Source organism: Apium graveolens, chromosome 2 (assembly GCF_009905375.1).
Source record: "Apium graveolens cultivar Ventura chromosome 2, ASM990537v1, whole genome shotgun sequence".
Classification (NCBI taxonomy): Eukaryota; Viridiplantae; Streptophyta; class Magnoliopsida; order Apiales; family Apiaceae; genus Apium; species Apium graveolens.
In genome coordinates this window covers 244,178,764-244,184,153 of record NC_133648.1, presented here as the reverse complement: position 1 = coordinate 244,184,153, position 5,390 = coordinate 244,178,764, and the positions used below count along the sequence as shown (strand labels likewise).

Genomic DNA, 5,390 nt, shown 5'->3' with positions numbered 1-5,390 from the left:
TGACATAGCTGACATCTTCATCTTCATCCAGACCGTCTGCTGCCCAGTCGTTTTCTTGTGTAATGAAAGCCCTTTCCTTTTATTTGAGCAGCTCAAAGTATTTTTCTTATAATCCACAGGCTCAAACTTTTTCTTACTGGAATTTGACTTCCTACACTCACTGGCAAAGTGCCCTGCCAAGCCACATTTGAAACATTTGAATTTTGATTTATCCACCATGTTTCTATTTGGCTTGGCTGCTCCAAAGTTCTTTTTGAACTTGAGCTTGGCAAATCTTCTGGAAAGAAATGCTAAATATTCATCAATGTCTTCCATGTCATCTTGGCTCAAAGAATCTTCACTTTCTACTGCAAGCCCCTTGCCCTTGCTTTCACAGACCCTTGAAGTTGACTCAACAGCTTCCATCTTCATCTCCTTCTCTTTCTCTAACTCAGCAACTAGTGCAATGGACCCTCCTTTCTTCTTTCCTCTCTCCATCCTCTCATCTTGCTTTATTTCAAGCTCATAAGTTTTCAGGATGCCATACATTCTCTCCAAAGTAAACTCCTTATAATCTTGTGAGTTTATTAATGAGACTGTCATTGGTTTCCATTCCTTTGGAAGATATCTAAGGAATTTCAGATTGGAGTCTTTTGTCTGATAGACCCTTCCATGTAACTTTAGAGCATTTAGCAGTTTTTGAAACCTACTAAAAATGTCAGTGAGAGACTCACTTTCTTCATTATGAAAATTCTCATATTGCTAAATCAGTAGCTGCATCTTGTTTTCTCTAACTTGCTCAGTGCCATCACAGATGATCTGTATTCTATCCCAAACATCCTTGGCAGTTTTACAGTTGATAATGTTGTCAAACATATCACCATCAACTCCATTAAACAGGATATTCATGGCCTTTTTATCCTTTCTGACTTGTTCAATATCAGGATCAGACCATTCATGCCTGGCTTGGGAACAGATGGCTCATTTCCAGTTGCAGCTCTCATTGGAACATGAGGGCCTCTTTCTATGCAGTCCACATAGGCCTCATCTTGAGAAAGCAAATGAAGATGCATCTTTAACTTCCAATGATGGTAATTATCTTTATCCAGAAAAGGAATCTTGACTCCAACATCCTTCTTGTTCATCTTGCTGTATTGTTTTGATCTTTAAACTCTTTGTTCTTCAAGAGCTTGCTCTGATACCAATTGTTAGTCCCTTAACAATGTAACAAGAATTACAGAAAGGAGGTTGAATGGAATTCTTGAAACTTTTTCTTGAATAAAATGTTCTAACTCAAATATATATATATATATATAAGTGTGAATTGATTAGCAGAATGCGGAATGGTTACTTGAAATGAATCAAAACATAAGTAATTAAAAACAAGAGTCTTTAAAAACTTTCTGGTGGATTTGAATGATTCCACCAGAGATATATAATATATATCGAGAGAACTCTGTGTGCAAAAAGCTCACAGCTGCTTACAAAATGATAACAACTAAGAACGAGAGAAATGCTAAGAATACAGCTTACAAATGTTTCTCTCTTGGTTGCTTAGTTCCTTAGTTACTATTCTATTGCTGCTTCTTGGTTTATATATCACCAAGATTACAAAGTAATAAGACAGGATAATAAAACAAAAACTATCAAGTCTAATACAATGCTACTTCATTACTCTATTCCAGCATCTTTGAATATCTTCATAATAGCATGGAAATGGCAATGCTTCTTTGTTCTCGAAAACTCAGTTGAATAGGCTACCACATTCCATTTGCATACACTCGACGTATTGACTGTGTTATCACTGTCAATAGATATTTGAATTCTTTATCCGTCGGGTTTATGATCATCCGTCAAGTTATTGATCATCTGTCGGGTTGTTGATCATCCGTCGAATTCATTGTTGTTTATCCGTCGAATTCATTGTTGTTTATCCGTCAAATTCATTGTTGTTTATCCGTCAGGTAGCAATCAGGCACTTGACTCCATTTCATTTATGCAGAATTACAAGACATCATCTATGTAAAATTAATCAACCTATTCTGTATATCTAGTTAAAGTCAACATGACTTAAGTACTATTACAGATTTTAAACAATGTGTATGCAGAAATGTGCTACAGACTTATTATTATATAAGCTACTCACTCGATGGATAATAAGTCATCAGCCGTCGGGATTAAAATGAGTTATTCGTCGGGACTATAATTCTCATCCGTCGAATGCTACATTTTCACTAAGTAAAATCTATCAAGGTGTTTTGTTCATGAAATCATCAAGTACACAACATATACACAACAGAATGCATAACTCAAGTGATCTGGTAGTGGGTTGAGCTCAAGTGTGGGAGCTTCTTCAGTAGACGGCTCAAGACGCTCCTGAGAAATTTTTAGCTCTGCTAACCCAAGAGAATCGAATGGCATATCAAACTTTCTCTTCCACAGAGGTGCATTCAAAACCCGCAATTACTCTGCTCCTTCTTCATCTTCAATAACTGATTACCTTATTAAGGATCTCTCTAAGGTATCTGACTTTGGCAATTGCTCAAGCTCCGAATTCATGAAAGAGTCGATCCGCTCTACTTTAAAGCACTGCTCTTTATCTGTGGGTAACTTTATTGCCTTGAACACATTAAAAGTGACCGTCTGATCTTGAACCTTCATCGTAAGCTCTCCTTTTTGTACATCGATCATAGTTCGGACTGTAGCCAAGAATGGTCTTCTCAAGATAATGAGAATCTTCTTATCTTCCTCAAAGTACAGCAAAATCAGCAGGGAAGATGGGTTTGTCCACTTTAACCAAGACATCATGCACTATACCTCGTGGATAAGTGATGGTCCGATCGGCCAACTTTAAGGACATGTTTGTCGGTTTTGGCTCAGGTAAACCAAGTTTCTTGAAGATAGATAAGGGCATCAGATTGATGCTAGCTCCCAAATCACACAAGCATTTTTCGAACGACAAGTTTCCAATAGTGCAAGGAATAGTGAAACTTTCAAGATCTTTAAGCTTCAGAGGCAACTTTTGTTGTAGAACAGCACTACACTCCTCCGTTAGAGCAACGATGTCCAACTCCTCAAGCTTTAGCTTCCGAGATAGAATACCCTTTATAAACTTAGCATAGCTCGACATCTATTCTAGAGCTTCCACAAAAGGTATGTTGATATGCAGCTTCTTGAAAACCTCCAAAAACTTGGCAAACTGCTTGTCGAACTTATGCTTTTGAAGCCTTTCTAAAAATGGGGGAGGTGGATAGACTTGTTTATCCCTTGTATTACCCTCAGGAGGATTTTTTTGCAACAGCTTTCTTCTTCGGTTCCACCTCGTCATCCCTCTACGCAACTTTTTCAGCTACAATCTCATTTTATGGAATTGGAAAGGGTGCAGACGCACCTGCATTCTTGGCAGAATTTTCAGACTCTTCGTCTTGCTGAAATTGGGGGCTTGCGACCTTTCCAGACCTCAAGGTGATGGATTTCACCTGTTCTTTAACTTCCTTCTTGCCTGGATTGGCTTCTGTATCACTAAGAAGCATTCCTGATGGTCGATTTAATAAGACATTAGCAATTTACCCTATTTGGTTCTCCAGAGTCTTGATAAAAACAGCCTGGATTTGGCATATAAGAGCCTGGTTTTTGCACATAAGCCTCAACTCCTCCAATTCAGATTTTTCATTCGAAGATTGACCTGCACCTCCATGAGTTTATTATTGAAGTCGGAGTTGTTGTGTTAGTGCAAATTGTTGCTGAAAACCAGGAGGGTTGAATTACTTTGCTCCAAACTGCTGGAACGGCTGTTGCATCGCATTCTGATTGTTGCTCCATCGGAAGTTAGGATGATTCTAGTTGTCAGGATGATAAGTTTCTGGAACTAGTTGCTGTGATCTCTGAAAGTTGCTCACAAACTGAGCTGATTCGCTTGATATAGCGCATTGCTCCGTTGCATGCGAACCTACACACAGCTCACAAACACTTGTTATCTGATTAACACCATAGTTAGCCAGAGAATCAATCTTCATAGACAACACCTTTAGTTGAGAAGATATAGCCATAGTTGTATCCACCTCTAGAATTTCTGCTACCTTTCCTTGAGGTAGTCTCTAAGTTCGGTTATGATATTTATTAGCATCCATCAATTCAATTAACTCATAAGCTTCATCATAGCACTTAGCCCATAAGGCTCCACCTGATGCTACATCGAGCATGGGTCTGGATTGTGCTCCCAAACCATTATAAAAGCAATTGATAATCATCCAATCAGGCATGCCATGATGAGGACACTTCCTAAGCATCTCCTTGTAGCATTCATAAGCTTCACATAACGATTCTCCCGATTGCTGCGCAAATTGAGTAAGAACGTTTCCGATTACAGCTGTCTTTGCCATAGGGAAGAATTTAGTAAGAAACTTCTGAGAAAGATCCTCCTAAGTAGTAATTGAACCAGCTGGTAGAGAGTGTAACCAGCTCTTAGCCTTGTCCCTCAGAGAGAATGGGAAAAGTCTCAGTTTCACAGCATCTTCAGAAACATTATTGAACTTGAAGGTGTCATATATCTCGATGAAATCCCTAATATGCATATTAGGATCTTCCGCTGGAGAACCACCAAACTGGATTGAATTCTGCACCATCTGAATCGTGTCAGGCTTGATTTTAAAGGTATTAGCTGCGATCGCTGGCCTAACAATGCTAGATTGAATGTCATTGATCTTGGGTTGAGAAAAATCCATCAACGCTTTCGTTGGTGCTGCTGGTTCTCCCATTTTAATTACCTAAGAATACCTAAAACACACGACTAAAGTAACCTTGTAAGTAAAATATCCAAGTCAGTGAACTTTAACGACCACTGATGTCAAGCACATAAACTAAATTAACACCGAGTCCCCAGCGGCGGCGCCAAAAACTTGTTAGGGTGAAATCATGCGCTAAAATTACACGCAAGTATACGCGCTTCGCGCTCGCAAGTAGTATAAGATATAAATCAAATCCATACCCACAGAGACTCTTTTTAGTTAACTTAAGATTATGCACCTATGCAACAATGGTATGGCTATCGCTCAATGCTAAGACAATAACAAGTTGAGATGTTTATAACTAAGATTAAACTAACATGCAATTAACTAAGAATAAAAGTGATTGAATTAACTATATGAGACAAACATAGGACTCTAACTTCATTAAATACTTCATTCAAAGTCATTGTTCTTAACCTTAGCATGCACTGTGATGACAACTAATCAGATAACACGAAATTAGTAAATGCCAACTTTCGTTGTACGAAAACCCTACTACCAGACATCCACAAAAGAGATAGAAGATGAATAGACACCAATTATGTTGAGACCCTATATATCTATAGAATTTGAAACCATAATGGTTTAATGAACAAGTTATCTATCGTGATTACATAGGGCAAG

The 5,390-nt window shown here is 38.3% G+C and overlaps 1 non-coding gene across 1 annotated transcript; it reads left to right on the top strand.

Moving 5' to 3' along the window:
- The first annotated feature begins 4,239 nt into the window (after positions 1-4,239).
- Positions 4,240-4,346, top strand: LOC141709362 (small nucleolar RNA R71). The gene has a single exon (XR_012569944.1). It is a non-coding gene; the product is annotated as a small nucleolar RNA R71 (small nucleolar RNA).
- The last annotated feature ends 1,044 nt before the right edge of the window (positions 4,347-5,390 follow it).